This window comes from Callospermophilus lateralis, chromosome 1 (genome assembly GCF_048772815.1).
Source record: "Callospermophilus lateralis isolate mCalLat2 chromosome 1, mCalLat2.hap1, whole genome shotgun sequence".
In the NCBI taxonomy this organism is placed as follows: domain Eukaryota; kingdom Metazoa; phylum Chordata; class Mammalia; order Rodentia; family Sciuridae; genus Callospermophilus; species Callospermophilus lateralis.
In genome coordinates this window covers 96,422,572-96,448,272 of record NC_135305.1, presented here as the reverse complement: position 1 = coordinate 96,448,272, position 25,701 = coordinate 96,422,572, and positions in this window count along the sequence as shown.

Here is a 25,701-nt window from a genome sequence, read left to right as displayed (position 1 = left end):
AAAAAAAAAAAAAAAAATCTTACTGGCATATTGAGAATGTATGTTAGGTACAACCCAAGTAAGTCCTGATGTTGCTTCACTAAAGAGCATCAAATTCCAGAGATAAAATCCAGCTCAAAGTTGGCCAACCAACATATATTTATCCTATGGCTATCTCACTATAAAACATAACAGTAATTCATCTTAGGGAAACATCTTTCAGCAGGAAGTCAAAACTGCACATGTTTTCTGTAAGAACATTCTGAAATGGGAGGCTTCAGGAAAGAAAAGAAACAAAATAAAGGGTAGGCAAGAACAAAGAAGGAGGAAGAAAGGAAGGAAGGAAGGAAGGAAGGAAGGAAGGAAGGAAGGAAGGAAGGAAGGAAGGAAGGAAAGAAGGAAGGAAGGAGGCAGGAAGATTGATTTGTCTCTGTGTCTGTATTAAATCTTAGCAAAGTCAGAATGACACAAACATAACATCTGCACATATTCTACATTCCCCACAGAATAGGGAGTATAGCAAGGAATTTTCCCCATACCCCAGGGTTTAAGTAAAATCCCAAAATGTCAAGGAATCAAAGGGTCCAATCCCAAAAGACTTATGATGTTCTACCTATTAAAGGTAAACTTATAATATTCAACGGGATTCTTCTCTTAGGTTAGTAAGAGAGGAGTTAATGTAGGGTTTCAATTTATTTCAGGGTTTGCTATCTTTCACCAAATTACTTTGAATCAAAGAGGAAATGATACATTAATAAGAAAATGTCCTTTTGTAAATCTCTTTATGTATAGACATGCTTTTCAAAAGGTTAATTATTCACAAACACCTCAACATATATGGGTTAATTATTATTTCAAAATAATATTAATAAAAATATTTTGCATTGTATCAAATCACCTTCTAAGAGAGATGCTCATGGAAATGATTCTTGTTTTGGATTTAACTGATCACAAGACAGAGAATCATTAAAATTGCCTTAGAAAGTTTTTCTCATATGGCTGTGTAAGGAAAATGGGATATTAGGAATCTCATCCATGTGGGACACAGGCTTGGGAAAACCAAGCATCTAGGATTTATGGAAGAAATGAAATTACACGACTAGGACCAGATGGTTGAAGTACCAGGTTAGTTCCTTTGGTTTTTAGTGGCAGAAATTTGCTAAAAATTTTTCAAAAACTCTCTGATTAATGTCCCCTGAAATTTCCCTCTGTATATCCTAACTCCTGTTTTTACCTAGTTATTTTATTTCTATTTTAGTGATTTATTTAATAATTTCTTAGAAATCTGGAAACATTTCTGTTACACAATAGCATTTTTTAAAAGACTATAAGAAAATTCTCTCTCTTTCATACACACACACACACACACACACACACACACCAATTAGCAAAATATCCACAACAATTGGTAATCAGAGATGAGATTTCATGTGAATGAGCTTCTTAATAAATCAACTGTACATAGTAGCTTCCCCACAAAATTCTGTTGAGAATAAGTGAACAATTAGATGGACATCTTTAGAATTTTAGTGAATCTATAAACACAGAATTAATGCTATTAAGAATGTTTTTTTCCAAGAGGAACAAACTAGTGAAGACCCTATCTTCAGAGTCATTAGATAAGCAGTGATGAGAGGCTGGAAGGGGTATTCAGGAAGTTGCCTTTTCCTGTTCTGTTCCACAGACTAAAATAAATCTCACTCTGGAGCTCCCAGTCTCTGCATGAGCCTCCTCAGTACCAGCCTTATCAAAGTGTGGATCACTAAAGATACAGGAAAACTTGATACCATCAATCTTAGTCAACATTAATTTTAGAATGCTGAGCTTTTGAATCCCATGGGTCAATTGTATTCCTAATAGGAATATAGTGCTTGCATTACATTTTAGAGATTATTAATTAACTCTCCCAAATGAGATGATAGTTAGGGCAAAATTGTGTCAATAGATTTTATTCATTATTGGAGGGGGAAAAGATTCATCTCTGAAGAAACCTCCTTCAAAGAAGCATTAACAAAGCCTATGAAGGAGAATAAGATTCAGATTGCCTGAAGAAGAAGGGTGAGTGTGCTAGGAAAGGTGAAAAAGTGGAAATAGGTTTTATGACAGTGTTGGGTATAGAGGAGACTGCCTAGTTTGTCATGAAGCAGGAGTAGAGGAGGAGAAAGGGTGGGTTAAAGAAGGGAAGGAATGGATATTTCGATGGAGCAAATTATATTCTGTGTACGTGTGATTTTCAAAATGAACCCCATTATTATGTATGTATATATATATATATATATATATATATATATATATATATATATATAATGTACCAACAAAAACATTAAAAATATCTTTTTGAACATTAGAAGAATCCAGATGGTGAAGGCCACTGAAAACCAAATAAATGGATTTAGTTTTGCTATAGCAAGCAATAAGGGATCATTTTAGATTCTTGAACAGTACACTGGTGTGAGTTGACATCACAAGCCAGATCATCCTGCACAATAAATTAGTTTCTTGAGTAAAATTGACCTAAGGCTAATGTGCTTTTGGCTCTTCCAAATGGACTCTTATCTGCAATCTAATACGTATCCTATATATACAGTCTGCTATTTTATTAGGTTATATAGTTTTGTGTTGGTAATGGAGAAAGAATTTACCAATGAATGTAAAGAACGAAAAGGCTGCAAGTAAAAGGAGTCAGAGACAGCAGTCCTGGGCTTTCTCATTTGAAGAAGAACTAACCTTTATCCTTCTGATTCTAAATACTTAGAAAATATCAGGAAAAAAAAATTAAAACCACAAAAAGGATAGCCTCTCCCTGACTCTTACAGCCATGGAACAGAGTAACTTATGTTTTAAAAGTGAACTCTGGAACTGATCATATCCTTGCTCTAAAGGGATCTGGCTTGGCCTGAAGAAGAGACTATGGGAAAGAACCTAGAGAGCTGTCATGAGTGGAACCAAACAGTGTGCTGGAGAGTATCTCAATACTCACACTTCCAAGAGCCACTGTGGCCTCCAGACTGAGCAACTCTGTGTCAGCAACAGGTACCAGAAACACAAACATGTGGATACAGAAATATCATTGGTGATGACAGTAACAAAGAGCAGTAGAGGAGTTCTGCTTCAGGGGAAAGCAAGTGTGAGTGACTTTCAGGCAGATGTCATCTGAGTGGCCAGAAGCAACAGGATCAATCCCTTAGATAAGGTTAAATACCAATCCAAGCACACTATTTCCAAATAATTGGGTTCAAAAGAGAAGAAAAAAGAACAAGAGCAAGTGAACTTGAACTACTGTCAGTCTGGTCTATAGGTGCTTTCATGTCTACTCCAGTCAGTATGGAGAGGTCATATTTTGAACTCCACAGCATAATGTGAGTCAACTCAGTTATTAGTTAGCAAATAAACATTAATGATGTGAACTATAAGCCCATCTTACTGTGTCTCAAGAGTCCTGGGAACTCAGAAAGATAAACTCACTAGTAAAATAAATAAACAGAGATGGTGATAATGTCAATAGAGTTAATTGAATAGACTCTGATGGGAAAACAGAAAGTATAAAGAAGGTTTACAGAAGGTATTTGAAAGTTCACTGCATTCATTATTAGGAAATTGAGATTATTTAACAAACAATCCTAATTACTTCAAAGTTGTTCCCTTATATACTTGCATTTAATAGTAGAATTTTCCAGGAGTCACATTCTTTCATTTTTACTGATTTTTAATGAATTTTAACTTTTAAAACAGTGTCTAGAAAATTTTATATAGATAATTTAAAAATACTTAGGGATAATTATTCATTTTGTTGATAGCTCCTTTCTTTACCTTCTTAAATATTCATTGTTTACAAATTGAACAAAAGAGAAATAAAGTGTACAGACCCTAGAACAAAGGTTCCTGAACTATAGTTTCTAATACTTACCTAAGATATTGTTAATAATGTAAGTTCACCTGTTATATAGGTGAATTTCCATAACCTGCTGAGATTAGATACTGTGGTTCTAGAAACAGGGTCAGGATTCTGTTTTTTAAACAAACCCCCAGATGGATTCTGACCCAGGTATTCCCAAGACCACAATGGAATAAACATAGCAAGAACTATTGGAAAGCTAGGAGGGAGGTTAGTTGGGGTAGGGGAGAAAGAGAGAGAAGAGAACTTTAGTTAGATAGCTTTACTAGCTATCTAGGAAAAGGGACTACTCATTCTTATTATTTAATATCACTATATGCATATCTTTATTATCTCAAAAAACAAGGTGAGAAAACAGAGGGATGAAAAATTAAGTGTCTATTAAAATGATAAAGAGATGTCTTAGTAGGCTGAGAATAAAACTGCAATCTACTCTTTCTAGGGCCTTGCTAACTTCACACAACATAAGATTTGCCCATAAGTAAGAGTATAAGCCCATCTTATTTTGGTTGGTCTCACTGAAGCTGTTCCAGTTATGCCAATATTGCATGTGGTAATACATTCTCAATAAGAATAACAGCCTATATCTATGGTCTTGATGTCTGAAACCTCTTGTTCAGAGCATTATAAAGTGACATGTACAGTTTCCTGAACTGTAAGTGAGCAGATTTACTTCATAAAGACTGGCAAACTGTTTAACTAGTTAGACTTTAATTCTACTTTCTACATAGAGGAATAGATCTCATTGTTTCCAAGATATCTATGCATAATTCTGTGGTTTTGATCTTGACCTAGCAGGATGATAACAGAAGCAGAGTCTTAGAATTTCTGCTCATGCATCCAGTGCCTCAGTACTCTCCAGTAGTTACAGCATTGATTATACTCTCCTAAGTTATCTGGGCACTTTCTTTATCAATGCCACTTAAACAGCATTGGTCACAATAATAACTGCATCTACTGAAAGTACTTCTTGGGCATTTAACTCTCTCAGCTCTGATAACCAGGCAGAAGCTTGTGTATTTAGACCAGGATTGTACTGGAAAATACTTCTATCATTTTTAATTAGCATTAAAGCTGGGATTAGTGTGGAGCATGGACTATGGCACAGGGGTAGCTATCCTCTCTAAAAATAGTCAGAAATTTAATTTACTTTTTACAATAATTTTCTACTATTCCAAACTTGTGGATCTTTGTCCTTCTCTTCAATTGCCCAATAATTGGAAAAAATTCAGATCTTCAAATCAAGTTATATTACTTTTTATGCTTAAATTTAGAGAATGAATAAAGACATTTTTATCAGTTGCCTAATTTAAAGATATTTTGGCATTTTATTTTATTATTTTATTTAATTAATCAGATCAACTAATAATGATCATATTAATTTAACCATTAAATAAGTTCAATAATTAAATTATAAATAAATTAATTAAATTTATTATTAAAATTAAATGTTTTAAGTCAGTTAACTTTCCATAGCCTGAGGTCAAATGATATTTCAGATTGCTTCTTAAGAAAATCCAGTAATGTTTAGTTAGTGAATAAAAGGGCTACTGGAATGAAGAAAACATTTAATAGAAATTTGTATATTGTGTACTACTTTGGAAATAATATCATTTTATAGGTCATAAATAATATATTTTTCTGGAGTCCTCTGTGAAAAGGAAAAATATGTCAGAGTACAGAAATAATAGATTTGTATGGTGTCTTTATGTTCAGAATAGTTGGATTATGTGCAACAAGGAGAAAGTGAACACTGGAAATGAGCAGATTCCCAATGACATCTTAGAAAAGATTAATCTAATTTTATTTTCTATGTGTATTATAGATTTGACAAAGAAAATGACTTCAGTGTTACATGTCTTAATTTTCAGTATGACATTCAAGAAACTCATGATCCACATGACAATAACATGCTGGCTTATGGGTTGGTTGACAGCAAATAGCCAGAGTAGCTAGCAGGGTGGAGAGAGTTGAGTTGATGAGTTACAGAGTTCTATATTTTGTCAGACATTGTTCAAAATCTATCAATATATAGAATAATTGGAAAATATCCTCACAATATTTGTAATAACAAGAATATAACACATAATATCAGAATTATGAATCAATAAATTATACATGGTTAAAGTGAGAGAATTAAACTAACACAAGAAGTGTTACTTCTTATAGTCAATAGCAAAAGAATAACAGCTAACTGTTTTAAATCTTGGAATTTTAGAGGGTTGTAAGCTCCATTAAATAAGGGTCAGAGCTGTTAGAAAACTAAGTAAAGTCATCCTTCAGTATCTGTTGGAAATTGGTTCCAAGACTCCGGGAGATATCCAAAATCCTGATACTTAATACCTTTACATAAAATTATGTAGCATTTATATATAACCAATACATATCCTCTTCTATACCTTGAATCATCTCTAGATGACTTATAATACCTGACACAATACAAATGCTACATTTATACTTATTATAATTATAATACATTGCTTAAGAAATAATAATACTAATAAAAGTCTGATTGAATATTCAATACAGACACAATTTTTTTCTCAAATAGTTTCCATCTATAGCTGGTACAATCAATAGATACAAAACCTGGAGATATGGGAGAGAGCTATATAGTTCTATATAGGCTATATACACATACTTATGGTATGTCCTGGTTAAAATATAATATCAAAATTGAATAAACAAAAAAAAGAGAACTCTTTTATACCCTGGCACCCAACATCATGTTCCACACATGTGTATTTACCACATTTTCAAAGTACATACAAGGAAAAATGTCCAGCATGGTAAAGATTCTTGAAATTTTGGTATATAAAGAATACTTTATTCTTTCCCAGTATACTTCAAAGAAAAGCCTTAATAAAAATTTGTGGTTATTCTGGTATTTAGACAATAATTCCTAAAGGAATAAACATTAAGAAAACAGTTTCCATAGGAAACATGTACCCAAGAAATTGTGACATGACTGCCCTCAAAAAGGTTCCATATAGGTTACTACATATAGCATCTGTAAGGTATTTCTAGGTGTACTAAAAAATCAATGTCCTCTAGCCCAAAACACAAACAAATAAGAACAAAAAAACCAGAGTACATAGCTGCAAGCAGGGAGTGGTGAGCATGAGCAACAGGGAGAGGCAAGACTGTGCTGTAGGCACATTCCTTTATCAGAGACATGATTCTAGGACTAAGTTTTCTGTTGACCTCAGGTGCAGAAGCAAAATCTGAATCTTTCCCACTAAGCAGAGACCTTCTAAGACAGCTAAAATTGTTCCAGGATGTAGCTATGACTGCCTCCTGTCAGAAGAAAATACAAATCATATCTGCAGGAAAGCATCCATCATTTAGGCCTCAAGATTCCCACAGATTAAATTATGTTCAACACACACAATGAAACAAGACACTGTGATTGAGATCAGCAGAAACCACAGACCAAGGTTCCAAATCTCCCCAAATCTTCTGAATTTTCACATGCAAAGTATAAAACTGTGATAGCATATCATATAAAATAACAAAAATAAAGTATCATGTTGTGAAATGAAATATTATAAAATTATCATGTTTAATGAAATAAAATTTTGAATTTAACAAATGAGCAAGAAAGGAGCAGAAAACTATTTTTAAATGTCCACACAGGCTTGGAGGATTAAAAAAAAGAAAGAAAGAAAGAGAAATTTTAAAACTAATATATACACTGAAATTAAAAACTGAATTGTTGAGTTCAGTAGTAGCTTAAACATAGCTGAGGAGAAAACTAGAATACTGCAAACTGGATCTTAATAGATTGGACAGAATGTAGCAAACAGAAGCAAAGCTGTGAAGTATATGAAGGATTAATAGGCACTGATGTAGTTTGGATCTGGAACATCCCCCAAAAGCTCATTCACTGAAGGCTTGGTCCTTAGCTTGTGGTGTTATTGGGAACAGGGGGAAACTTTAGGAGGTAGGACATAGTTTGAAGAGGTGGGTCACTGGAGGCATGCCTTTGAAGCATGTATATTGTGTCCCTGGATACCCTCCTTCTTTCTTTTCCTCCTCCCTACTTCTGTCTCTCCTACCCATGGATTGAGAAGCTCTGATACACAATATGTGATGTTGATCTGCTTCACCAGAGACCTAAAAACAAGGGAGTCATCCTCCCATGGATGGAAATCTCTGAAACCAGGAGCCAAAGTAAATCTTTAAATCTTCTTTTAGTTGTTCTTCATTAAGTTGTTTTCCTCATAGTAACAAAAATCCAACACAAGAACTAAAAATAATGGTAAGGTTTTGATATCTTCTTGAATGTGTCCAAACATAGAGAATGGAGAATTGATATTCGATGGCAAATGGCTGGGACTTTTTTTCAAAGCTAAAGAAAGATACACTTATGTTTACAGGAAGCTCACTATAAAAATAAAAGGGAATCCATCCATATCTATGCACATTGTAAAACTACAGTATGATAATAGCAAGAGAATATCTTAAAGGCACAATGTGGGAAAAATCATCAATGAAAAATATTATTTAGATTGACAAATAAAAGGAAAGAGTGGAATAGTATCTACAGTGTTCAATATAGTGAGGAGAAATACATGTTAGCACAGAATTGTGCATCCAGAAAAAGCAAAATTTTAAGAGTAACTATGCAATAAATACATTTTCAGATAAATGTCTGGTCATGAACCCTCTCCCATAATTTTACACTTTCACTCTGCTCTGTATCTCCCTAGTCCATCTTCCCACTGCCTTTGGAACCACTGTAGAGAGTTCTTTATCTGGTCAGTTCCACATGGCACATTCTATGTCCTCATTTGCTTTAAGTGACTTGGCTCTTTGTTGGGGACTTCATGTTTCCCAAAGCAGCTCAATCCCTCACAAATCACATCTCTCAATTGAAGATGGCATTAACCAGCTCCCCTTCCTCTCTGCTGCTGTACCATTTCTCCTCCATCATGTTTAATCCCTTATCACTTTCCACACTCCTATACATGGACTTCCTACAGTTTGTCCTCATCTAGTGCAGACTTCAGGAAAATTCACAGCCTTTTTCTTCCCCAGTCCTATCATCATCTCAGGTGACTTCAGTATCTACAAGGTCAACACATTCAGTTCCTTCACCTGTTTTTGCAGCTATCTTCTTCCCTTTATTTTCAGTGCATTTATTCCAGTCTTTTTCAGGACCCTGAAAGTTGGTATAGCCTTATAGTTTATGCCATGCGTACTTTCCTTGCATCATCTTCTCCCAGCTATGATCCTGTTTCATCTGCTCTCCTATCACACCCTCTGGGCAAAACCTAAAAATCATCTTCTCTGCTTCTTTACTGGAGGTAAACCAAAAAATCTGCATACTGTATTCACTAAAAATTCAAGATCTCCACACAGAATTGGGTCCTCAGTGTTTTCCCCCATTTCAGGGAGTGGTGGTGAATTTGTGCTACACTTCCCAGCAGTGGTTATTTCCACCCTGTCCTTATGCTTAGGCCCTTGATTTCTTGCCCCCAGTTTGCTGAAAAGTAGATGCTTTCAGTTGACAAAGCATTAGCACCTCTCCCTTCCCTCTGTATCCTTCCTTCTGTCCATACATATGACAGCAATGATCACTTGATCACTTCCTTTAGAGCATCCACCAGGAATAGTGATTTCCATGATCCTTTAAAGGAATGATTTCACTTGCAACTCACCATAGTTTGGCTGGATAATTTAACTCTCCCTAAAATTTCCAATTACCATTTCTATGCTGGTGGTTCTAAATTTATATTTCAGGTATGCTATATTTTGTATCTTAAGTGTCCCTCAAACTCTCTAGTGTTAAAACTTTGGATCCAAGGTGGCACTAGTGGGAGTTGGTTTAGTCTTTAAGATGTAAAACTTAGTAGGTCTTTAGGTCACTGGGGGGATGAACTTGAAGGGGATAGTGGAATAGACACCTTCCTTCTCTCTTTTGCATCCTGGCCAGCAGTTAAGTAGCTTTGCTCCTCCAAGCACTCCTGTCAAAATGTACTGCCTCACCATAGGAATAAAATGGGACTAAGTGATCATGTACAAAGCCTTAAAACTCTAAGTCAAAATAAATATTTTGTAAGTTGACTATCTCAGGTATATGTCATAGTAACAGAAAGCTAACTAACACAAGGCTGAACCTCCACATCTTGATCTTCCTGTGCCATCATTTGCTCTAAGGATACTGATCTACTAAAACAAACACATCAAAGTCTGTGCATGTTATTTCCTCTGCCAAGACCCTCTTCCTCCTTATCCCCCTCTGCTAGGATTTGAACATGTCTCCTAAAGTTCATGTGTTAGAAAATTAATCTCCACGTAACAATGTTGAGAGATGATTAGATCATGAGAACTTTGCCTTTATTAATAGATTAACATCATTATTGTGGGAAGAGGTTCCTTACTGTGAGAGTGGGTTTGTTTATACCAAGTTCAGCCCCCTCTTGCTCTCTCACACTCTCTTGAATCCACATAATGATATTCTCAATGATCTGAGGCAGCAAAGGCCCTCAACAGATGCTAGTGCCATTCTTATGACTTTTCAGCCTCCAGACATGTGAGCCAAATAAATTTCTGTTTATTACAAATTAGTCTGTGGTATTCCATTATACCAGCATAAAATGAACTAAGTTATCTTCCCTCATCTACATAACTACAACTCCTGTTTGTTTGATGTTGGGGAATGAACTCAGGAACTCTTTGTTACTGAGCTATATCCCCACCCCTTTTGCCCTTTTTATTTATTTATTTATTATGATTATTATTTTTAGAGAAAAGAGTCTTGCTAAGTTATTGAGGCTGGTCTCAAACTTGTAACCCTTCTGCCTTAGCTTCCTAAGCAGCTGAGATTGCAGGCATGCATCACCCTGCCTGGCTTGCAGCCCCTATTTCTGAGGTGCTTTCTTTAGTCCCATACTTCTAAGTCATGGACCTTTTCTGTTAGGTTCTCATGAAATTGTAGCACCTGGTGAGCAACTCACTCACCCCTATGTGCATGCTCATGATCTTCAATCCTCTCCAGACTGGGTTGGGAATTTAGGGATGGAGAAAGAACTCTGAGTCTCGAAAAAGAAATGCCCATAAACCATTGGCATGCATAATGAACAACTCATGAACAACTTAGCCCTTGTCCTTGCCCACAGGTTTCTGACTGGCTGTTAAGAAAGCCACAAAAACTTCAAGATAGCCAGAAAGCATCTGGAGGAACCAGTTCTTTAAAGATCATGTGAATTAAAGAATATGGTGACCAAGAAATGAACCTACACTCATTATAACATTAAGACACACCCTCCTGGGTGGAGATTTAAGATGCTAAGGAGACATGTGATAATATAAGCTGCAGGACTATAATATCTGAGAACAATGTGCAAGCATAAGGAAAACTGGCCCCAAACTATATAATTGTGCCCTGACTCCACTTCTGGATCAGCCTCCTACCTACTGTCCCCCTGAAAATGTTAAAAGCCCAGACTAAGATGAGGTGACTCATTTTCTCTCTCTCTATGATCACCCTTATCTCCATTCTCCAGCACGTTCTTTTTCCTTTTTATAAATCTCTTGCTGTGCTACTTGTAATTGATATGTCATTAAATTCTTTTCTGCTATACTATCAAAAATCTAGAAGATCCAGGTAGCAGTCCCATCCACTTCTGTCCTCTGACATGCTTCCCCACCCTCATGATAACAGGATAACAGCACATTAAGCTCTTCTGGGCTCAGCATATGCTCTCTTGGAAGAACAACTTAGCCTTCATAGTAAGCATCCTACTGACATTTTGAAGGCAATGGATAAATAGGAACTAAATAAGCTTACTATCTGGGTGGCTTTCACAACATGACTTTAACCCCAAGTGATCAGATTTTACTTTTTTATATAACAGGAAAATTAATCATTTCTTATTTCTGATAAGAAAAAAAGTTCTTGTGATAATTAAATGAGCTAAACTACATGAAAATGTTTTGTGAGTAGCACAACTGCTTTTCATATATGAGGTAAAATTCATAATTGCTAATATGCCTTTGTATGAGATGAGATTATTTTTCCATAATATCATGTGTTGTGATGACACTATAATTTTTAAAGGCCTCAACTTTGATACTACATAGAAAAAGTTGCAAAACTGGACCACAAAATTATTCCATAATTAACTTTTTAATTTACATTTTCCAAAATTTTTATTGATTAATTTTGAAAACTGTGTTCTACCAATCACATTAGAAATAAGCCCCATGTGTAAGTCATTAATGGTTACTTTTCTTTAAATGGCTATACAAGAGATTTTAGATTTTGTTAGAAAAATGTCAATTACTCTAATTAAAAATAATAACTAAAAGGTAAACCTATTAGAAATAAAATTCTGAAGGAATAAATTTTATGTTTGCCAAATCATATCTATTTTACAATGTGGTTATCCTGAGAGTTACTGAGAAACTATTTAATTTTTTGCAGTTTAAATTTAATTGTGAATTTTAGGTCACAATTTCACAACTGATACTGATTCCATTTGACTAGTTTATGAGTCAGTTGCTTGCATATGTTGTTAACATCTTTTCATATGATGTTTTTCATTTCTTTCCATTACACCATCCTATAAAGAGGAGAATATTTAAAACTAAAATGGCACATGAAAGGGATTAGATTAGTGAATGCCTTGGTATTTGTTATAAGAATAACAAAATATATCAATAATTACCTTTCATTGAATTATTGAGTGTGTAGTATTATTAACTTAGATACAGCTCCTTTCCACAAGAATTTAGTAAGGAAAATGAACTTTGGAGCTTTCATGGAGTTCATAATTGATGAAGGGGAATTAATTTCATTTTAAAATAATTATTAATTAGACTATATTCCAGACAAGCTATAACTAAAATAGTTTAGGGAGGATGAATGACCAATAGTTCTGCCTAAAGAATGAAAAAGTCTTAAGAAATGGTTACTTTTAAAATGACTCCTGAAGGAAGAACAGGCATTTTTGAAATTTATTAAGAAAAAAGAATTCCAGATATAGGATGTTTCTAGAATTAAGATATGAAGGTATGTTAACAATATTACATGTATATAAGGGCAAATGAACTGCCTATGGCAATAGTTCTCAAACTTCAGTGTGCATAAATGATCATGTGGCAGGTCTGTTAATCATCTGATTCTGTATATGTGTATAAGATAGGGCCTGAGAATTTGCATTTCAAAGGATTTCCTAGGTGAGTTGGTTGCAAATTTGCCCTGGTTGTACAACTACTAGATTAGAAAACAGTTGAGCTTTAGAAGACCGAGTGAAGCAGAAAAAAAAATATATCATAACCAAATTATAAAGACATAGGATATATATGGTTGGGAATTTGTAGTTTGTTTTCAGATAATATGGAAATGAAGAGTTGAATCTGTATGTTTAAATGGATTGTAGAAGGAAGAAGCTGGAAGCCATTGAAGGCTTCCTGGTGATAAAAAAGGATTAGATGGGAAAGTCATCAAGGACATATCACTGACAGAACCTCTTGTTGACGTTGAAAAATGGGAGTAAGTAAGTAGTTTTTGCATTTTTGCATGGGTGCCTTGCTTGGGGGTGTGGCCATTCATTGAGTTAGTAACTAAGAAGCAGGTTTATGGTGGGTGCCCAGGGGAAGAGACTAAGAATGTATTAGGTTTGACTTTAATATGTGGCAGCACACTCAGTAATAGAACCCAATGAGTTATTTGGAATTTGTGTCTAGATTACAGAACTGTAAAGGAAAGGTTTGAGAGTTATGTGTGTCAAAAATAAGGGAAATGTGTGTCAAGAGAAAATTTCCTGGGTGAAATTTCCCAGGGAAGTATTGTAAGCAATTAGAGGAGGCAACTAAAGAACATCTAAGAATAACCTAAAAATAAGAGGAAAGAATTCAAGGAGGTTGCAGAACCCAGAAATATCCAAATGTTTAGAAAATGTATCTGTGTAACAAAACAAATTTTCCCATGCTTTCTATCCCTATAGTTTAGGGAATTTTCCTGAAATCTGGCATCGGTATACTTCTTGCTCAAATATTGACAGGATATTCTAAGTGTTTATAGACTTGTCACAGTATATTCTGTTTGAAAATATAGGAAAACTCAAGTATGCACTTAATATTGAATTACATTAATTTTGATTAATATCTTGATTTTCATCTACTTCAATAAAACGTAAAACTTAAAAAAAATCATTAGACCTCTTTTTCCCATTTCACCTTTCAAAATCATGAGAAGCATGTAGTTTTTATTTACCTGAGCACTTTTAGAGCTCATCTAAAAATGTATAAGAAATTTAGTAGACTGCTAAAACTAAAGCTACAACTAGATTCTGGGATTTATTAAGTTTTTCTTGATGATTTGAAAATGTCCAAAGAAATGAGCATCTGATCACTTCAGGAAGCCTGGTGATAACACAGGAGAATTATTCACTCAGAACGAAACCTCCAGAATGTGTTTGGAGCAGTTGGAAACAGATACAATTACATCAGGTGAAGTTCTTTGTCTGCCAGAGTTGCTTCGAGGTGAAAGAGAAAATGCAGAAACTTGGGACTCCAGATGGCAGAAGAGCTATTTTGGGGCCAACAGAAACTTATATTTGGTTGGGGCACTTAACAGAATGAGTAGCAGAAATGTGTTGAAAAAGTAATTTAATACCTGTGTTTGAAAGAGTTCTGCTTGGGGCAAGATGGGAGCAGGTGCCACAGGAACAGCCTAGGTCAACCAGCAACTAGAAAAACAGGGAAGGGAGCAAATATTGTAGTGATAAGTTACTCAGGAATATTGATTTTTCCTAATTCTTGTTGAGATATTTGTAAGTAAAAATTGGAGTTACCATTACACATGCAGTTTCATTCTGTCCTAGAAAAAAAGAATTATTTGTAAGACAATATTAAAAATTTAAGATTCCTCTTCCAAGGGAATTTTTTTTCAGTTATAATGGTGGATAGACTTTGCAAAAATCTCCTTGAATAAAAGCAGATCTATTCGACTAAGAGATTGAAGTCAAGTTCCTGGAAGCAGGAACCCCTGAGGTACATGAAGAGGAGAAGGAAAAAGAAAAAAGGAAAGTATTATTTCTTAGCCAAGTGTAATTCTTTTGAAATTAAAAAAAAAAATTAGAAAATCTAGGGTTTACAGTGTCACTTTTCAAAGTTCTGTAAGAATAGATTCAAAATGCCCTAAGACTACCCTGCTGACCATCCCACCCCCATGCCTTGAACCCAGTCTGCCCTTCTTGCCTGTTATAGCAGATTTAGGCTTGACCTCTCCCTACTTCTGTCCACAATTTCCTTCTCTCCATCAAGAGAGCAGTAATGTCCATGAGCTACACTGATAGAGCTGAGGGCATACAAACTTGAAGTTGGAAGATTTGAGTTCAACCATTTGATTTGCCATATATTAAATTTTGAATTTTTGTTTCATATTAAGTGTTTTGATAATGTTTACATGCTGAAAACAATGTTGTGAATGATTCTTACAACACAGGATTAGGGTGAAAAACTTGATGATGAAATAGTGATGTAAAAATGAATTGTAAGCTGAAAACAGTAGTGGAACAAAACTTATATTGTTAATGTCATCTAATTTCAGATCAAGAAAAAAGGAGTTGATTGAACTAAATTACCCAAATGTGTGAATTTCTAAAGAGCCTCATCTAAGGATATAAAGCATGAATTTCTTTGATTTAACAGCTTTGTTTTTAACCAGAATAAATATCTAATTAATGGAATTTTAGGAATAAAATCAAATGAAGTGAAAAAAGAAAAGGAGATATTTTTAGACATTGGCACCCTCCCAGGAAGTATACCCTTGTAGACATGAACTCTCTCCCTGCATAAAACTGGAACAATTGTACCTGTCCCTGTCTCTTTACAAAATATCATGAGGAAGTTTGTTAATCTATATTACTGACTACAAATTAAAAATTAAAAATCAAATGCCTAGAAATTCAAATTAAATATTTTATTCACCTCTAATATTAAAATGCATGTCTTCAATTTGATAGTAAACATTATTGTAAAGTGTTTCTGGTGGTTTGATGCTTATTTGCATGATTTAGTACTTTAACCAGGAATAGGGTTGTCATCGAGTCAACTTAGAACAAATGATGATTCTGTTAGGTAAAGCAATTAAATATGTGTCCTATGGAACTATGGACACTTTATTACCATTCTTCCTGTACTTCATTCCTCATCATAAGAAAAGAAAAATAGAAAATGATGGAGTATTTTAGGAAAATATGGTCTCTTTTGGGAAAACAGAAAATCCAAATTGGCTTGCAAAGTAATAGAACCAAAAAGTAAAGGGGAAAAAGGGTGATTTGCCAGGATTGGTAGAAGTCTGCTTTAAAGCTAAGTTGCAACAGGAAGGAAGCTGTGATTTCAAATAGGGCTTTAAAGTTAAGGATCTAATCCAAACTCTATTAGGGAGCAGATTCTATTGTGACGGTAATGACATGTTGCGTGGGAAGTAGTGGTTTTACTTGGAATGGAGAGAGAAAGAAATTTGCTGTGATTGATGTACCATATGAGGGTCAAACCACAAAATCACTGAGTTGCTGACTGTCCAACTCGGTGAAATTGGGTTGCTTATTTTCCTAAGAATTTTTAAGTTTTGTATATATGCATGTGTGTTTATGGACTATTTCATGAGTTGATCACATTTTCTTTTGGTGAGGGCGTGTTATAGTTAACATTAGAGTTACTTTCTATGTGTTTATGATGGGTCACCACTCTGAATTAGAACCATCTACCTTACCAGTACAATATAAGACCACCCAAGTGGTCTTTCATGGTTGCACTAAGTTCCCTACATTTTAGCAACAGGCTGTTGAAGGTAGTGAGTAGGAGATTATGTATCACCAATCCAAGTGTTTCCACAATTTGGCTTGAGATAGAAATGAAATAAATCTGAGGCCCCATTATGTTCAGAGAGTTTATAAAACATCACCAGAACCATCAAGAGAACTAAATATCATTTTTAACATTTCATATTTATTTTAACCTTTCCAACCAAATTAAAGCATAAGAACACATTTGAGGGTGAGCCATAGCACTAGCTGGATCTTTGAAGGATGCTCCTGGATACCCTTTCTTAGGAAGCAGGTGGCTTAATAAAGAAGGTACCAGCATTTTTCTAAAGAACCATTACCACCAGCTCTGCTGCTCTCAGAGGATTAGGAAAGAAGTATAAATTCATGTTTCTCAGTCCAAGAGATTTGAATTTCGCCAGGTATCCTGAAGTCCTGGAAAAATGAAAGACCCTTCAAAGGAAAGACAAATAAAGATCACATTCTTCTTTCTGGGGAGAACAGCTATGGTTTAAGTTAAAAAAGAAAAGTTATGAAATATAAAATATCTTGTCTTCTCAAAAGGACGTAAAATTAGATCTAAGACTCTTTCAACTTTTTTCAATATGCTTAGTAATCCACTTTTTCTTTATCAGCTCTTAAAGAATAGCCATTTTCAGAATACCCTGGTTTGGCCTTTTCTGAAACACCACAACAATTTCTTTCAAAATAATTTGAAACAGGAAACAATATAATGAATTATAATGGAATAAAAAAGCAAGAAGTCTGAAAATCTAATATGTCTTTAATTGATTTTAATTTCTTTAGAGGCATTAAAAAACAGAGTTTGCTGGTTAGTATTTAATGAAACAAAGCAATCATCTTGAACTTTTTAATTTTCTGTTAATATATTTTGAATTTGAAAAGCTTGAAATGTATTTAATAGCTCAGATCATTTTTCTCAACCAGAGTTCCTCATCTGAACCACAGAATACAGAAAATTAGTTGAATGATAATATTTTTCAAATTCTACAAAAGTTGGTGCAATCTTATGCTATTTCCATCACAGAGTAGAAGTTAATTCATTACATGCAAAGCATGACTTATGGCCCGACCACTTACTCTTCTCCTGGAGCTATATTTTATTTAATTTTGCAGGGAACTTGCACTTTAACAGACTTCTTCATTGTGCTCACCCAAGGCATTATTTTAAATGCAAGATGTCATTATGATACACTCAGCATCCATTATTATTTTAATATGTTCACTTTCCTCTTCCTTTTTATAGTAAGATACTCAAGCTCCATATCTAAACCAACACCAAAACAAAAGAATGACAAATTGGGAGTGCTTTAGTTATTGGAGCCTCTCACCACTAGCCCTTGTCTCCCCTCTCTGAACAATTTAAAAATATTAAGTTTTTTTCATATGAACAAATTTTCTGCTCAATCTCACGTACAGATCTAATGGTTCACAGGTTGTTGCCAATAACCAGATATGTCAAACTCAAGCAATATGCTTTGCCAACTTTCAAGAAACTAAAATCCTCTCTCTCCTATAATCAGTAAATTGTGAAAACAAATGGTTCATTAGTCAGTGGCTTCCTGATTGTAGAATTAAGTCAGCTCAGGCACAAATAATTCACTGGTGTTCACGTTTCTAAAACATTAATTAGTTGGTAACCATAAGAGAAAACTTCTCTACTACTGACAGACTATATTCTTTTATAAAACCTGGCTTAGTTGATGAATGTTAGTCTTGGGCAGCAGAATTCTTTTTAGGAAAAAAGCTACAAAAACCATAACTTTCAGTATGTATCAAAAAAAGCCTATTAACCCTTGAACTATGGGTGAAATAAAACAAACTTACTCAAAAACCAAAATGTGAAGAGTCAAAATTGAAAGAGGGAGAAATGAAGGATGAAGGTGATATTGTTTACATTATGAGAATATTTTTATTTATGGTTTGGATATAAACAAAAATGGATTTTTTTGTAGTTTGATTTGTGGACATACATCACAAAAGAAAGTATTTTAATGAATCTTCTAACTTGGCATTAATTTCTTAGAACCCTGGGTAATACACAATATGGAGCAGAGATACACAGAGAGACATGTGAAAAACAATCCTCTGTGTTAACTCCAAAATCAGAGCAAGGCTATGAGACACCATTTTGAAACATCTAGGAAATTATTCCAAGGAGGTATGAGGTCCTCCTTGGAAAATTAACCTCCAAAGTTAAGAATCATCCAGGGAAATCCAGAGGTTAGGTTAAAGCCCATTCCCACTCACATGTTGACTGTATGAATTTTCCAGTACAATAGATTTACACACTTTACAACCTTCCATGTACTCATAAAAGAAGCAATATCAAAAAGACTAGAAAATTGGTTAACTCAAATTAAGTTGTATCCTTCACAAAATTGCTAAACTTTTTCTTGCCTTGAGATTAAATAATGGAAACAAAAACAATATTATGAATTTTTTTCAAGTAATTTTTTTTTTAATTTTAAAGGCAGAAATTTTACAACACCATAATTAAGGGAAAGAATTTTTAGCTCTAAGTGATCTCTCAATATTATATTTTATGAGATCAGTTGCTTTCCTACAAAGGTAGTCCTATATCCTATGAAGAAATGAGATTTCTGATAAATCCTATTCAGGAATCCAAAAGAGTTTATGTACTTTGACTTTATACTCTAGCCAAAGCTACAGAAGTATGAAGGCAGAAGTGAGAAAGGTTCTAGATGAAAGACTTGACATTCTAAGCCTCAATGCCAGAAATTCACTGGTTTCAGCCAGCTAAGAAAAAGCTGTGGATTACTTAGTGTCATTGTGAGGTCAAAAGAGAAGAGGTGTAAAGGCAGAGATAGAAGACAGATTATTCAAGGAGCAGACAAATAACAGCCTAATTATCATATAAAGGCTACTTTGAGTGCCCTCTTGTTTTTACATAGAAAGAATAATTACAAATTTAGTGGATACTAATTTTAAAAATGAGTCTCATAATCTTACTTATATCTCATTTCAAGAGAACATAGGAAAATCATCTAATTGAATAAAAATGCTACATCTGACCTTACCCCAAGGTCATTTTAAAATCTGTAATCTGAAGGTATCTGGCAAGGTGTATATAATATCAAAAATATTTATGTAAAGGAACAAATATTTTGAATCAAAAATCTATACTATGAGAAAAGGATGCACTTAAAGATACAACTTTCTAATTACTATAGTTCATCACGTAGATTCATATTTAGGTTTTCATTACAATTAATTTATATCAGAAAAATAGTTGTAGAGCTAGAATCATAAGGCAGAAGGGAATTTGAAGAATATGAAATAATAACTGTGGCCTTACAACACCAGTTGGTCTCACATGATTCATTTCAATGGTAAGACCATTATGAATGGATTTATATTTAAAGAAGCACAGGTGCCCAATTTATAGAAATTATTTTTGCCAAGTGTTAATTTTCATATTTCCATATCTATCACCGCAGGGACCAAATTATTCAAGTAAAACATAAAGGAAAGTAGACACTTATTTTTTGACTCCCAATTCTCTAGAATCATCAAGTTGATGAAGTGGAGACAAGCAAGAACAGCTAGTCTTGATTTCCTTTGAATCTGAAGAATCTGGAATAAGGGTGAAATCTGAAATAGAGCAGAAATGATGGTAAATCTTTGAAAACGAGTTATCAATTCTGAAAGAGGAACATAATGGCGAATAAACAAAAGTACTCAATACTATTGGTCATCAGGGAAAAACAATACCTTGAGATAAAACAATGTATCTAGTATATAGCAAAAGGAAATGATAAAATCAAATGCTAATATGGTTGTACAGTGTTGGGGGTAAACATTTTTGGTTGTACAGTGTTGGGGTTTAAACATTGTTGGTGGGGATATAAAATACTATAACAACTTCAAAAATATTGTGACAGAACACTCAACCATACACAGATATTTTGCCCAAATTAATTTACAAGAGTACTCATCGTACCTGTATTTATAAGAGCCAAAAACTAGAAAGAACTCAGTTTTCCACCAATAAGAGAATGAATAAACAGAGCGTCATATTCCTAAAATGGAATGCTATTGAGTAATAAAAAGAACTACTGACACATAAAAATATGGATTAATCTTAAAAACATACTGATTGAAAGAAACTTTAAACATAATATACAATTCTAGAACAGACAAAACTAATCTATTTTGGAAAAAGAGATTTGTGGATGACTGAGTAAGTAGAGACAAGGAATGGGGAAAGGACACATGGAAACTTTTGTAACACACAGGCATGCAGATTTGTCAAAACTCAGTGAATTTCTGTGTTTGAGCATTTCATTGTATGGAAATTTTAAGCCAAAGGAAAAAAATCATAAGCAAATAAAGAGCTATAATGATAGACATTCTGAAATATTTAGGAAAAAGTGTACTGATATGTGTAGTTTATTTTGAAATGGACTAAAGAAAACATTGATTAGCTGAGAGACAGGGGATAGGTACATAGATATGTGGTATCAACAAAGCAAGTATAGGAAAATATTAATCTATGCATTATAGGGTTGCACTATAAGTTCCTTTCATCTTTGCTGATGTTTAAAAATTTTTATAATAAAATTTTTTGGGGGAATGAAGTTTTCATGCATTCATGTGCATGTGTACACACACGAGTCTATCACCAGTAAGCTTCACTAAATGAATTACTAAAAGGAATTGTTGAGTTAGAAGAAAAATGATTTAAGTTAAAAGCACAGAAATTCAGGGGAAAAAAGTACTACAGCAGAAAAAGTCAATATTTGGGCAAATCTAAATTACTATTGACTAAGAATACTGTGTATAAAATTAAAACACATGAAACAACAGCATAAAAGGCAGAACTGTAAAAATGTTCTAAGGTTCTTGCCTTCCTGGATAATAATATCAATTTATATTAGAATAAATCAAAGTTGCATTTCATAACATTGTGGATAAATTCTGTATTAGTTTCCTAGGACTTCTATAACAAATTAACACAAATTTGGTGTCTTCAAACAACAGAAATTTATTCTGTCACACTTCTGAAAATTAGAAGACCAAAATCAAGGTGTTTTCAGGTCAATGCTCCCTTTGAAGGCCCTTGGGAGGAACACTTTCTTGCCTCTATCCTTTTCTGGTGACTTCTGGCATACTTGATATCCCTTGCTTGTAAGTCTATCACTCTCATTTCTGCCTCCAATGTCTCTCTATGTGTTATCCCCTCTTCTTATCAGGATAACAATCATTGGATTTAAGGCTTGCCCTGTTCCAATATGACTTTATCATAACTAATTCCAACTGCAAAGACTCTACTTCCAAATAAGGTCACATTCTGAGGTTCTGAATGGATATGAATTTTGGGGAAAAAAATATTCAACCTAATTCAAGAACTAAGAGAAAAGGAAAAGAATATGTAAACAATAAACAAATAAATAGGGGGATACAAAATACTTGTTATCCCAAAAGAATTAAATAGAGGAGAACAGAATAAACATTAGGCAAATAGACAAAAACAAATCAATAATAAGAGAAAATTTAATCCTGAATGTATCTGTTATTACATGAAAGTCAATCAATTAAAACACTCTTATTTTCATACTAAGGGGTACACCTCAATTTCACTTCACTTTTAAGAGACATACATGAAAAACAGAAATACAGAATGCTTGAAGGTAAAAGAATAAGTAAAATTATGTGAACACTAATCAGAGCAAAGTTGTCACTGCTAGACTAATAACACATTTGAACAAATTGATACTTATAGAACACTACAACCAATGCTTATGTTATAATTATTTTTTTCAAGTATACTTGGAATATTTACCCAAATCAACCATTTGCAGGGACCAAATATTTCAAAGAATTGAACTCATTTATAAAATGTTCAGTGAACACCAAAGAATCAAATGATACCAATAACAAAAGATGACTGGAAAACTCCTAGTTGTTTGGAAATTAATAAATAATGATTCATCACAGAAGTCCAAGTAGAAGTCAAGCAGTATTTTGAAATGAATGATAATGCTAATGTGACATTAAACTTGTGATACACAGTTAAACTTGTACTTATAGGAAAATATATAGCATTATTTACTAGCATGTACTAATGAATAAAAAAAAACTGAAGTCAAAAACAAGAAAGAAAAAAGCAAGAAAGAAGCAGAAATTAATAAATTGGAAAATCAAACATTCAATAGGAAATATTACCAAAAGTCTGCAAATTAATAAATTTATAAAGCTTTGGCAAGACTAAGAAGTACAGGAGGAAAACAGAACTTTCCAGTGTCAAGACAAGGATAAAAAGAGAGACATTTTAAATCCTACAGACACTACATTTTTTACCAATAAGATTGAAAGTAATTAACAAGTACAGAAATTCCTAGAAAATCATAACTCTTGGAATTTGTCACAAAAGAGGGGATTTATATAATTCTGTATCTACTAAAGAAATAAAATCTGTAATTTAATACCATCCCACAAAGAAAACTGAAGGATCAGATGGTATCACCAGTGGATTTATCCAAATTTTATTTTAAAAAAAAAGAAAATAGAAAATAAAAAAAATAGAGAACACTTCACAATTACTGTATAAGGCCAATCTGCAGTACCTCCAACACTGTATGAGTCTACCCTTTTGCCCACATCCTTGCCAACATTTATTATTTTATTCTTGATAGTTGCCATCTTGACTAGAGATGAAATCTGAATGTAGTTTTAGTTTTCATTTCCATAATTGCTTGGTAAATTAAAAATATTTGCTAATGTAAAATAGCACATGACTCAGAAACGAGATATCCCTAGACATATACCTAACATACTTAACAGAAAGGCTTTAAGCCTGCAAGCATTCCCCAACCCCCATCCACATGCAAAAGTATTCTGGGCAGCAGAACTATTGTAACAGCTGAAAGAGAGGAGGAGTAGAATTCTAGAATAAATTGTGCATTATATAAACAATGAAATACTTGGCAACAATGAAGAGCAATAGATTGCTACTATACCTAACAACAGGTACAAATTTTGCAAACATAATATTGAGCAAAAATTTCAAATTACAAAAGAATGTTTTGTATTCTTTCAAAAGATAGTCAGGCACGGCCACAAAAGCAGACACATGAGAGGTACAGGACAAACCATTTATTATATTCACAAGTCCTAGAGAAAAGTTCACCATATGCCACCAGAGACCACATGCAAGGAACACCAAGGGAACATGGAGACAGCTCAATTAAGCAGGTGGGGGACTGAGAGAGAAAGAGATGGACCCATGTGCAAGTATGGGGTCAGGGTAGAGAACACAAACAAAGGCATGAGAAAATTTCACTGGTGCTCTGAATATCTCTAGGTTACAGTCAGGAGAGAGGAAGGTGGGAAGTCTGTGCCGATGCCAGGCTCAATACACTGGAGCATCGGGAATTTACAATATAACTACATAATGAATGGTTACACTCACATATATTTTTTTTAGGAAAGGAAGAACTAATGTATGGTATTATAAGTAAAAGTAGTGGTTGCATGGAGGAGGAGAGGGCTGAATGGAGGATGGTTGTGTTGCATTTCTCACTCTGGGTAGTGCTAACTCAGTCATGTTCACTTCATAAAAATTCACAAGCTGCAGACTTTGAATTGTATACTTTCTGACTAAAATTCATACTTCAATAAAAGTTTACTTAATAAAAATTAAATCCATAAATACTCCATTTACATTTATGTTTTCATACCACTTTTTAAAGTCACTATGAAGTTTAGAGATATGTAAACTTGGTTTTATTTTATTTTTATTATTTTATTCATTATTTTAAAAGCTGCTCTACATTTTGAAATAAATCTCTCTTTCTTTTGAAAATGAAAGCTAACATCATTTGCACAATTGTTAAGGAATTACTTAGGCCAATTAAGAATGAAGTTATGGCTTTTTATTTGGTTTTATTTTCTTGTCTTGAATAAATATAACTGCCATGGTTTATCCTTTGTTAGCTATTCCATATTCTCCCAATTCCTCTGTTTCTACAACCCAGTCAGACATTTCTTGGAAGTTAAAGCTTAAACCCTGTCCCATCCTATGGAGACTAATCTTATCAAATATGTCAGAAATCCTTGTGATGCTAGCTGATAACTTTCTACCTTGAGTTTAATGTTATTTGATTCTTAGGTTTGGCAGATGGTTTGGTGGTAATAAAGGATGGTCAGTGTTTGAAAGTGTTTCAGGGCTTCTCTTGGCCACTATCAAAAGAATAAATATATTTAATTAATACACAAATGTATTGTAGTAAAAGGATGAGGATATGAATTTATCATACTCTAGAATTACAGTTATTAAACTTTTTGTTTTAAGAAACTTTCTACTCTTTAAAACTATAGACTCAAGGAGCTTTAGTTTGTTATTAATATAACATAAACAATATTTACCATATTAGAAACTATTAATTTACTTAAAATAGAAATAATATATCTATTACACCTTAATATGTAACATACCTTGATGAAAAATTATGATGTTTTCCAAAAGAAGAATAGAAATATGAAAGAAGTACCATTGTTTTATATTTTTTAAAATCTCTTTACTATCTGCCTCTGAAGGAGACAGCTGGATTCTCAAGTCTGCCTCTGCATTCAATCTCTTGAGATGCAATATGTAATAAAGCTTTTTGAAAATTTTTCTGTGACCACATGAAAATTAAAAAGTGAAAATTAAAAGAGAAAAAATTAAATAACAACATGTAATAAAAATAAGTTTGACCTTTGAGGATGACCTAAAGGGATATTTCGGGCCCACAGGAACCCCTAGACTCACAGTCTGAGAACCACTGATCTAGGAAATTTTAAGATTTCTTTTTGGTTACACTAGTTGGATAATTTTTGTAAGTATTTCACCTTTATCTGAAGGAAACAAAAGTACTCATAGGAAATTAAGGCAATGATATTTCTAATAAAATTAATATAAATATAATGCAGGGCTGGGGATGTGGCTCAAGCAGTAGCGCGCTCGCCTGGTGTGCATGCGGCCCAGGTTCCATCTTCAGCACCACATACAAGCAAAGA